Source organism: Balearica regulorum, chromosome 23 (genome assembly GCF_011004875.1).
Source record: "Balearica regulorum gibbericeps isolate bBalReg1 chromosome 23, bBalReg1.pri, whole genome shotgun sequence".
Classification (NCBI taxonomy): Eukaryota; Metazoa; Chordata; class Aves; order Gruiformes; family Gruidae; genus Balearica; species Balearica regulorum.
Genome location: NC_046206.1, coordinates 44,022 through 55,177, shown reverse-complemented (window position 1 = coordinate 55,177; position 11,156 = coordinate 44,022). Strand labels below are relative to the sequence as shown.

Here is an 11,156-nt window from a genome sequence, read left to right as displayed (position 1 = left end):
AGTAGATGATGCAGTAATTATTAACCAATTAGCATAAATTTAGGTGGGTTTTTCTAATCCTGTAACAAGATAAATACGTGGCAGATGCTGTGTGTGGTGTGCAAGCTTTGTGGAATTACCACCTAGTACCCATCTCCGCACAGACACAAACTAAATAAAATACCTCTCTTCTGTGTGTATATTGGTATACTGCACCCCAGGTAAACGATCCCACTTTTGGGATAACACTGGCAGCCTGGCTGTTTTTTGGAGTTGGCGGGTGGCTGGCTGTGTCTGTCTGTCTTTAGGTGTTGCTCTGCCGGGCTGCGATGGTGATGGAGGGGGCAAAGTCGCGAAGGAAGGAAGGAAGTGAAGTGAGGTGGAGAGGCTCTTGCCGGTGCCTGGCGGGGGTGTGTGTGTGTGTGCGCGCTTGTGTGACTTTGACTTTATCATTCTCAGCAGGGCTTGGGGGGAGTGTGGGCCGGCAGGAGCGGGTGCTTGCGCGGGGGGCGCGGGAGCTGTCCGCGGGCTGGAGCCGGCGCGAAGCCGCGGCCAAGAAGTCCGGCGGCGGGGGAGCTCCCGGCGGCGCTGCCCTCGGTACCCGAGGGAAGGGCGGGCTCCGGCGACGTGGTCCCCGCGGCCATGCCTCGCGCTGCCCGGGGCTGTCGCTCTCCTTCCCGGGGGTTCCCCGGCTTACCGGCGGGGCAGCGAGGCGGGCGCCCTGCTCATTGCCCTGCGAAGAAGTGCCCTGCATAGTGCCGGCCCCGGTTGCTACGCTCCTGCGGTCATTTGGGGCTCGCCAGCTTGGGGTTCCTGGCCCCTCTCCCCCCCCCACTTCCACCAGTACGCTGGCAAGCATCCGGGCCCCCAGGTGCAGATCGCCCACCTCCACCCTCATTGGCCTTGGCCACAGACCTGCAAGGGGCAAGGCCCTGCCTCCCCTGGACCATTCACTCACCCCCACCGTGGCTAGATGCACACCCCTCCAGAAACAGCACCCCCATCATGATGATAACAACACCCCCCACCACCAAGCACCACAAGTCTCTGTCCCCCCAAGATGGCCAGGCCCAACACCAACACCTCAGACAAACAAATACTCTACCTACCTATCTGCCAGCCTCTGCCTTCTCCTGTTCCCCAAATGCTGGCACCCACCCTCCAGGCCAACACCACGTTGCCTTCCACATCCCTGGCTCCTTCTGCCTCCCCTTTCTCTCTTCCTCTCTCTTTCTTTCTCCCTCTCTTACTGCCTCCTCTGGCTTGCCAACTGCGGCTAGGCCTGATTCCCTCCTTTCCTTTTCCTTAGCTTCAGTTGAGACACCACCAGCCTACAGCAACCTCTCGGATTGTGCCGAACACAGCTCGCCCTGCCTTCCTTTCTTGGCTCGCATGCGCTACTGCTTTATGATGACCTCCCTGTCTCCATCCTGACCCACGAGGTCTCCTCTCTTCCCCCCCGCCCCCTTACTTACATTCTTACTTTCTCGACCCTTCCACTTCTTGTCCCACCATTCTGCTGGGACAGAGTAGCTCTCTGCTATGCCGCCACCTGTCACCACCACCCCAAACCCCTGGACCCACCTGCTCAGAAACCTGCCTACCAGGTTTCTCATGTCCCTCATGCACGCCAGGCCCCGCCCTGATGCAAACTCCGCCTCCATGCATGCCAGGCCCCGCCCTGATGCAAACTCTGCCCCTCATGTATGCCAGGCCCTGCCCTGATGCAAACTCTGCCCTGATGCATGCCAGGCCCCGCCCTGATGCAAACTCCGCCTCCATGTATGCCAGGCCCTGCCCTGACACAAACTCCGCCCCTGACTCATGCCAGGCCCCACCCCTGATGCGAACTCCGCCCCTCACGCATGCCAGGCCCCGCCCCGATGCAAACTCTGCCCCTCACGCACGCCAGGCCCCGCCCTGATGCAAACTCTGCCCCTGATGCACACCAGGCCCCGCCCCAATGCAAACTCCGCCCCTCACACACACCAGGCCCCGCCCCAATGCAAACTCCGCCCCTCATGCACGCCAGTCCCCGCCCCTGATGCAAACTCCACCCTGATGCACACCAGGCCCCGCCCTGACACAAACTCCACCCCTCACACACCAGGCCCTGCCCTGATGCAAACTCCACCCCTCATGCACGCCAGGCCCCGCCCTGATGCAAACTTCGCCCCTCACGCATGCTAGGCCCCGCCCTGATGCAAACTCCGCCCCTCACGCACACCAGGCCCCGCCCCCGATGCAAACTCCGCCCCTCACGTACACCAGGCCCCGCCCCCGATGCAAACTCCGCCCCTCATGCACGCCAGGCCCCGCCCTGATGCAAACTCCGCCCCGATGCACGCCAGGCCCCGCCCCGATGCAAACTCCGCCCCTGATGCACACCAGGCCCCGCCCTGATGCAAACTCCGCCCCTCATGCACGCCAGGCCCCGCCCCCGATGCAAACTCCGCCCCTCACGCATGCCAGGCCCCGCCCCGATGCAAACTCTGCCCCTCACGCATGCCAGGCCCCGCCCTGATGCAAACTCCGCCCCGATGCATGCCAGGCCCTGCCCTGACACAAACTCCGCCCCTGACTCATGCCAGGCCCCACCCCCGATGCGAACTCCGCCCCTCACGCATGCCAGGCCCCGCCCCAATGCAAACTCTGCCCCTCACGCATGCCAGGCCCCGCCCTGATGCAAACTCCGCCCCTGATGCATGCCAGGCCCCGCCCCGATGCAAACTCCGCCCCTCATGCACGCCAGGCCCTGCCCTGATGCAAACTCCGCCCTGATGCATGCCAGGCCCCGCCCTGATGCAAACTCCGCCCCTGATGCACGCCAGGCCCTGCCCTGACACAAACTCCACCCCTCACACACCAGGCCCCGCCCCGACGCAAACTCCGCCCCTCATGCACGCCAGGCCCCGCCCCGATGCAAACTTCGCCCCTCACGCACGCCAGGCCCCGCCCTGATGCAAACTCCGCCCCTCACGCACACCAGGCCCCGCCCCCGATGCAAACTCCGCCCCTCACGTACACCAGGCCCCGCCCCGACGCAAACTCCGCCCCTCATGCACGCCAGGCCCCGCCCTGATGCAAACTCCGCCCCGAGGCACGCCAGGCCCCGCCCCGATGCAAACTCCGCCCCTCACACACGCCAGGCCCCGCCCTGACGCAAACACCGCCCCCCACGTATGCCAGGCCCCGCCCCCGACACAAACTCCGCCCCTGATGCACACCAGGCCCCGCCCCTGATGCAAACTCCGCCCCTCATGCACACCAGGCCCCGCCCCCGACGCAAACTCCGCCCCTGATGCACACCAGGCCCCGCCCCCTACGCAAACTCCGCCCCTCATGCACACCAGACCCCGCCCCTGATGCAAACTCCGCCCCTCACGCACGCCAGGCCCCGCCCCCGATGCAAACTCCGCCCCTCACGCACGGCAGGCCCCGCCCCCAATGCAAACTCCGCCCCTCACGCACACCAGGCCCCGCCCTGATGCAAACTCCGCCTCCATGTATGCCAGGCCCCGCCCCCTACGCAAACTCCGCCCCTCACGCACGCCAGGCCCCGCCCCGACGCAAACTCCGCCCCTCACGCACGCCAGGCCCTGCCCCGATGCAAACTCCGCCCCTCACGCACGCCAGGCCCCGCCCCCGACGCAAACTCCGCCCCCGACGCAGTCTATAGCCAGTGCCCGCTCGGCTCCTGCCGCCCGGTCACCGAACGGTGGGACTGCGGTTAGGTGCCGCCGTGCTTCACGTTGCTTTCCCCCCCCCCGGTAACGGCATTGCGACGTTGCAGCGCCCGCGGGGCGCTGCCACCGCCGCCGGGGCGCTCGTTGCTGCTTCCCGCTAAGGAAACGCCTCTGCCCCCCGACGGGTGCGGTGCCGGCGGGCGCTCGAACTGCAGCGCCGCTGCTGCCCCGGGCGCGTGCCGCCGGCCGGGAGCTGGCCGCTGCCGCTGGTGCTGCCGCCGCCGCCGCCTGCCCGGAGCCGAAGCGCCGGACTGCAGCGCCGGCACCGTCCAGGGGCGCAGCAGCGCCGCCTTCGCTGCTGCCGCCTGGTGGCCGCAGTGCGGTACTGCAGCCCGGCGGTCACGCGCCGGCTCTGGCCCCTCCGGCGCGCCGGCGCCGCCCGGCGCATGCGCGGTGCGCGGCAGCAGCATGGCGGCACGCTGGGCGCCGGTCCCGGCGGCGGCTGAGGGCCGGGCTCAGCGGTGGGGTGAGGTGAGGTGAGCGAGCCCCGGCGGCGGGTGCAGGCTGTTCTCGTGCCCGCTGGCAGCCCGGGGGTGGCGGGACGGGAAGGTTCCAGCCGCCCGCTGCGGCAGCCCCAGAGAGTGTCCCGGGAGCCCCCCGGGGGGGGAAGGGGGGGGCAAGAAGGCGGACAGCCTGCCAGGCGCAGGCGCTGGGCGTCTCCCCGACTCGCCGGAGCTCCCCCTGAGCCTCCCCCGGCCCCGCTCAGCTTGTGCAGCAGCCCCCAATTCTAGCACCTCTCCTGAAGCCTGTCCGGCAGCCCCAGGCCGCCCCCAAGCCCTGGCGCGAAGGCGGCAAGCTGGCCCTCGCCTGTGCCGCTTTCTTCCTGAACGGGGGTGCCGGCGGCAGCAGCAGCGGCGGCGGCGGCAGCGCGGGGAAAGAGCGGCATCTGCGGAAGCCCCTGCAGAAGGAGGGGGGGGGTCTCCGGCCAGGGCCGACCCGCGGTAGTAACGGCCGCTGCTTTTTCTTTCCCTCTGCCAGGCCGCGCTGAGGACGCGGTTGCCTGTTCCTCCTTTGGGGATGCCGTTGACTGCCCCCGCCTCGCGCTCGCGGGGGTCGTCCGTGCCTGGCCTGGCTCTCCTGGTGGCGTGGCGGCGAAAAGGGAGAGGCGGCGGAGCGCTTACCGGCCGTGGACGGGAGCTGCCCTAAGGGAAGCTGGAACGGCCAGAGCAAGGGGAAGAAGAGGAAGAGATGGAAGGCTCTCCGGCCGGCAGCTGCCTCCTGCTGCAGGCAAGAGCGAGCCTGCGTCGCCGGCTGAGGAAAGATCCCTCGTCGTGCTCCGCGGCAGGTCGGGCTGCCAACGGGCACCGCAGGGTCGGTCGGTACGCGTAACCCAAAGCACGGCGCGGCCGCGTGCGAGGGAGGGAGGCCGCTCGTCTAGGCAGACTCGTCTCCTCGGAGCTCTAAGAAGACACCCGTGTGTCCTATGAGGCGGAGGACAGCCAAGCGACCGGAGTAACAGCAAAGGAAAGGCGGAGAGCAGGAGAAAGAAGGGTCTGCGCCGGCAAGCTCTCCCGGCAGCGCCGAGAGCCGGAGCTGCGGTGAGTGCTGGGCTCCGCAGGGCCCCGTCGCCTCTCTTCTGCGTCGCGGGCCCTCCTCTGCCCCCCTCGCTTTCCCGCCCCGCTGTGGGGTTTTTTGCTTTGCTTTGTGCTCCCCTGTACGTTCTTCTTCCATCTCGCTCTGACGGGCTGCCTGTCCCCACCTTTTTTTAGGTCCTGGCTCTCTCTGCCCTGTAGCCCGTGGCTCTTGTTTCCTTCTCTCTCTCTCTCTCTCTCCCTCTCTCTCTGTCTGGCCCCCCAGCCGCTGGTTTTGCGTTCCTCCCCCTCGGTCCTGTAGCCCGTCGGTATTTCTGCCCTCTCTGGCTCGCTCTGTCCGGCTCCTCGTTCCCGTTGTTCGAGGTCTTCCTTCTCGGCTCTGTAGCGAGTCGTCGTGAGTCTCTCTCTTTCTCCGTCCCTCTTGAGCCTGTTCCCTGCCCCTCATTTTGAAGGCCTGCCTCTCTGTCCCGTCCCCCGTCGCCACGGTGCCCTTTCTCCCTCTCGCTCTGTCTTGCTCCCCGTCCCTGTTTTTCTAAAGCCTCCCCTCTCTGCCCCCTAGCCCGTCGGTACCTTTTTCTTTCCCCGTCGCGGTTTCTCTGGCTCCCTGTCCCTCTTTCGTTCTCTCTTCCTTCCTCCCTGTCTGCCCCGCAGCCCGTCCCTTCGTTCCTTTCTCCTTCCCTCTCTGTCCGTCTCCCGGTCTCTGTCTTTAAACTCTGCTTCTCTGCCCGCTAGCTCGCCACCGTCTTACCTTTCTCCGTCTCTCTCTTTCTCTCTCTCTCTCTCTGTCCGGCTCTCTCCCTCGGATTTTCAATTCCTCCCTCTCTCTGCGGAAGCCTGTTGGGACTTTTTCCCCTGCTCGGCCTCCCTGCCCGGCTTCCCTCTCCCCGTCTCGGGATTCCTCCCTCTCTGCCCTTTTAGCCGCAACCGTTTTTATTTTCTCCGGCTCTCTTGGTCCGCCTCGAGATCCCGATTGTTTTTTAAAGTCACCGAAGCGTTGAGGTTGGCAAAGACCGTTAAGATTATCAGGCGGAACCGCGAACCTGGCGCTGCCAAGTCCCCTTCCGCCCCGCAGCCCAGCCCTTCCCTTCCGACGGCCTCTTTCTCCACCTCGCTCTGTCCGGCTCCCGGCCCCTCTTTTCCACTTCAGCCCTCTTTACCCTGTGGCTTTCCCCCTCTTCTTTCTGTCTCTGTTTGAGGAGGAGCAGCTGCTGGCCCAGCGTTCGCACCCCGTTCGCGGTGTCGCGCGCACGCGTATTCTTGGGCGCGCTTCCTCCTCCTCCTCCTTCAGGCTCGACCTGAGGCTTCCCGCAGCGGTCTCCAGCATCGGATTTTGTAATTGAATAATTAACGTAATTGAAAGGTGCACCAGCGGGATCGGCCCGGTCGGGGCGCCTCCAAGGAGAGGGACCCGGAACAAAGAAATCCCCGGGGCCGTTACACGCGCGGGTCCCGTACACCCGCCCCTCGCGCGCTGTCCCTGCGTCCCTTAGTCCCGCGGTGACTTTTGGTCTGGGGTCTTCTACCGTCGTCTTGGATTCTTCTTCTGGATAGCTGTGGGCGGTGCGTTATTCCACAGGTGCCGCTGCGCCGATGCTCTCTACGTTCCCAGTAACGGGTAGAGCGGAAGGCTCTGCGGCCAGAGAAGAACGGCACGGATGTGTTCCCGCTGGCTCCGTTGCAGCGGAATTTCGACAGCTGGGTTTGCCCGCTAAATTGACGGCACTGCTGGAAGAAATTTCAGAAAAGTGAGTGCCGTGCTTGTCTTTTAAATTTAATCTTTTCAAGTAATTTTTGTACCGACGCCCGGTCCGTGGCTTAGATATTTGGTTTGCAGTGACACAGACCTGGAGCGTCGCTCTAAGTAGCGTTCTGATTCGCTGAAATTCCCCATAGTCAGAGAGTAAGAATCGTGAACGTTGCTCAGCGGTTTGAAATCTCAGGGTTTCTCTGGAAGCTGACCTGCCAGAATGAGCCGAAAGTAGGCAAAATGCCAGTAGGGGTACCGTATGAAAGGTCCTCTTCTTGACAGGAGAAGAGCTCAGCAAAACGTCAGCGCTGTTTCCCCATGTACCGGTTCAGCAATCGTGGGCTTTGTGCGATTCCCTCGGGGACAATCTCGAACAAACATAGTACGGCAGAGAGTATCTTAGCTTACTTTCCATCTCCTGCTCGGTTACTTGCAGAATATTTAATTTAGCATTGCGTGGACCCACAGGGAGACGTCCCCGACTCGTGCTGGTAGGGCAACCCCAGTGCCAGCTGGTAACATCGGGAAAGAGCGCGATGTTTTGAAACGTTTGCCTTGCGAGGAGAAGGGCCGTCTCCCATTAGGCAACTGAATTCTGTGACTGATTTCCACGCCTCACACGTGTGTGCCCCCCCCCCAGGCAGACTTTGAAGGAGGTGGTCCCTAAGGCAATGCGATCTAAAACGTGGAAGGTTTTTTTCTATTTTTAATAGTTTCTTATGGATATGAGGCTTGTGTGGGCATTTAGCTCGTCCCGTCCTTAATTCTGAACCCACCGGCTGGTGCACAAGAACGGTCGTGTGACAAAACCAGCCTGAAATTTGTCCCTGTGCCGGATTTGTCCCGTGGTAAAGGAGTACGTCTGTTATTCCGGGTGCGAAAGGTGTTTGGTGAGCGTACTGCATCATCCGAGCTGCCCTCGGTCTGATTGCAAACTGTGGGTTATGACTTAGAAATACGTTCGCCTACTGTTCCTTACGGTGTGTTTCTGGTTTTTATTTTTTCAAAGAAAGGGTGGCTTTTTCGTCGATCTCTTTGTGAGAGGATCAAGTCGGGTGGCGGTAAATACGCAGAAGCGACTAGGCGTACCGCAGCGTGGACCGGACGGTATTGGCGTGCTGCTCTGCTAGCAGGGGAGAGCCAGGTGAGGATGCACGTGGTAAGTACTTGTTCTGCCTCCAGCTGAACGGAAAGATTCTTACGTTGAGGGTTCCCGGGCTTGTCTGTGTGATTGGCATTACTTTTTTTTTTTTCTTTTGAATATGAAATAGGGTCAGAGAGTTGTTGATGAATGGGACTTTGTGTACTGCTTTAGGTAGCTTTTGGTACCGACTCGTAGATCAGTTGCAAAACTTACTCTTTGTGCAGTTGACACGTTTTGTAGCATCTGTGGCAGAAACAACTCCAAAGACATCTGTCTTGTAGGTAAGCTGAAAATAAAAATGCAGTTTCTCACCCGATTTTTCTTTTGGAGGAACGCTCGCCCCCCCCCCCCCCCCCCCCAGCGGCTGGTTTTTTTGCTAGCGTTATCGGGGGAGGGAATGGCGGCGCTTGCCTGGTTTCTTCCCCTAGCCAGGGACTTGAAACTTTGTTTTTCTGAGGTGTCTCGCTAGAAATTTACAAGTGTCGGTGGTCAACAGTGGCAGAGAATTGGGTGGCGTTTTCAATTTCAAAGGGAAGGGATGTGGAGGTGAAGTATGTTGATGTTAATTCTGTTACCAAAAGTGAAGTACCAGGTGCTTCCTCTTTCTGGATCTTCTCTCCTTTCGCCGTCCTCCCCCAAGGGTTACATGGCCAGGCTGTGTATCTTGTCTGTTCTCGCGCTCTTCCTTTGATACGCAGGAGCGCTGTGAAATAGAGGGGCTACGGACAGGCACCTGCTGTTGTTGCAGTTGCCTCAAATCGCGTCTTTGTCCCTTTAGCCTGTCGTTTCCTTTCCGCTCAGCTGAGCTACGTGCAGCGTTAGGTTCCAGGTGAGAGCGGTGCCGCCGAACGACGCTCTTGGAGCGTGTGCGGAGGAGGGTGACCGAGGTGGTGCGAGGTCTCTGAGGTGAGACTTCGGGGGAGCGGCTGAGGTCGCTTGGTTTGTTCGGCTTGGAGACGAGAAGGCTGAGAGGTGACCTCATCGCAGTCTGCGCCTTCCTCGAGGGGGATGGCGGAGGGGGAGGCCCTGACCTCCACCCTCTCGGGGGACCAGCGACAGGGCCCACGGAAACGGGACAAAGCTGCGTCAGGGGAAGTTCAGACTGGACGTTGGGAAAAGGGTTTTTCACTGAGAGGGCGGTCAGTCACGGAACAGGCTCCCCAGGGAAGCGGTCGCAGCCACCGAGCCCGTCAGGAGTTCGAGGAGGGTCTGGACGATGCTCTTAGTCGCACGGTTTAGTTTTAGGTGGTCCCGCGCGGAGCGGGGGCTTGGTCTCAGTGATCCTGATGGGTCCCTTCCGACTTGAGATACTCTATGATTCTGTGAAATCTTCTGGGTTAGAAATGACCTTATTGTAATAGAGAATTCGCTGAACATGGCTTTGTGCAAGGACCATTGTCTTATAATAGCTTGCTTTTTTTTTTTTTTTTCCTTTTGCCACAGACATGAGAAAAGCTCTGTCCAGACATGAAGCGGAGACAGAATCAGCTGTCCCTCTGCCTCATCCTGTGAGGCCGGAAGACATGGAGTAACTGTAAGCTGTGATTCTCAGGCAAATGACTAAGAGCGGTTTTTTCTTTTGAAAAAGCTTCCCGTGCCTTTGCTTTCACTCTCCCGTTCCTGTGTCGTGTGGCGTGTCGCATTTTTTGAGGCCGTGGAAGCGACACCGGGAGCGATGGGTCGTCAGAACCAGGTCCTGTTTTTGCTTACCTTTGCTATCTCTGTATACCACCAGCCTGCATCTCTCTCTGTATTCCTCCATCCCTGTCCCCTCTTCTCTGTTCTACTTCTGTTTCACTGAGTACGTCCCGTTCCCTGTCCCGTCTTTATCCTTCCTTCCTTCTGCCTCTCCTTTTTCTTTGTGCTTTTGTCCTGCTCCCCGACCCTGTTTCTTGCTCCATCCGACTGTCCTTTTCCTGGCACCTTTGTGTCTCTGCTCCTCGCCCCTGTCTTTCTCTCCCCTCTGCCCAGTCCTCGTCTCCCTCTTTGGTCTCTCTCTCTCCCTCTGTCCTCCTCCTGCCTCTACCGCTCTGTCCTGCTCGCTGCCCCTCTTTTTCTCACTCTGCCCCAGCGTCCCGCTCCCCGGTCCTCTTTCCCTCTGTTGCTCTCTCCTTTTATCTGTCCTTCGCCCTGCTCCCCAGCCCGCTTCTCTCACGCTCCCGCTTCTCTCACGCTCCCGCTTCCTTTTTTTGGTCTCTGTTGCTCTGTCCTGCTCCCCGTGCCGCCGTTCCTCGCCGTACCTCTCGGTCCGGCTCCCTGCCCTTATTCTTTTTTCCTCCCTCTCCGTGGCGCTGCCCGCCCGGGGTTGTTTCTGCCTCTCTGTCCTGCTCCCCATCCTCGTTTGTGGGTTGCTGTCCCGCTGCCTCTCCCTCTCCCCGCTGCTTCTCTTCCTCTCTCCCTGCCGCTTCTTTCTCCCTCTCTGTCGGGCTCCCCGGCCCTGTCCTTCGCTCGCCATCCCTTTCCCTGCCTCGTGCTTTCTCGCTCGCTGCCGCCTGCCCCCATCCAGCTGGCTGCCACTTTTCTCCTCTCTTCTAGCGTCCTGCAGCCGGCTCCTCGGTTTTGGCGGCGGCCTCTGCCTCTGCACGGCAGCCCAGCTCTCCAGGAGCCCGACGGACCGACCGTCCATTCCATGCTGGACCGGTGAGCGCGGCTCTGGGTAGGACAGCCAAGGTGCCCCAGGGCCGGGCCCCATGCCCCAGTGCAGAGTCGCTCCTGGGATTGGGTCCGCGTGTGACCGAATAAAGGCTTGCGGTCTCTTTTGCCCTCCAGGCCGTGTTTGCGCTTCATTTCCACAGGGTGAGGGGCTGTGGTGGAGGGCAGGGGAGGAGGTCAGGCGATGGCCCCCTGTTCCTGCTGGGCTCCAGCTGTGGGTTGGGGCTGGAGGAGCGCCAGGGGCAGGCAGTGAGGCTGATGGCCACGGCCCCTCCCTGTCAGGGGCTGCCAGCGTGCACGGGCTGCTGTGAGCCAAGGGAGGAGCGGAGGCGTCGCCGGGCTGCGGCTGCACAGAG

The 11,156-nt window shown here is 61.7% G+C and overlaps 1 long non-coding RNA gene across 2 annotated transcripts; it reads left to right on the top strand.

Moving 5' to 3' along the window:
* Positions 1-4,706: 4,706 nt before the first annotated feature.
* LOC142604924 (uncharacterized) lies at positions 4,707-10,911 on the top strand. Of its 2 annotated transcripts, none has more exons than XR_012838779.1 (6): positions 4,707-4,975; positions 5,154-5,263; positions 6,834-7,002; positions 8,014-8,163; positions 9,592-9,682; positions 10,684-10,911. It is a non-coding gene; the product is annotated as an uncharacterized LOC142604924 (long non-coding RNA). The 2 variants fall into 2 exon arrangements; XR_012838778.1 differs by having other exon boundaries at positions 4,785-5,010.
* The last annotated feature ends 245 nt before the right edge of the window (positions 10,912-11,156 follow it).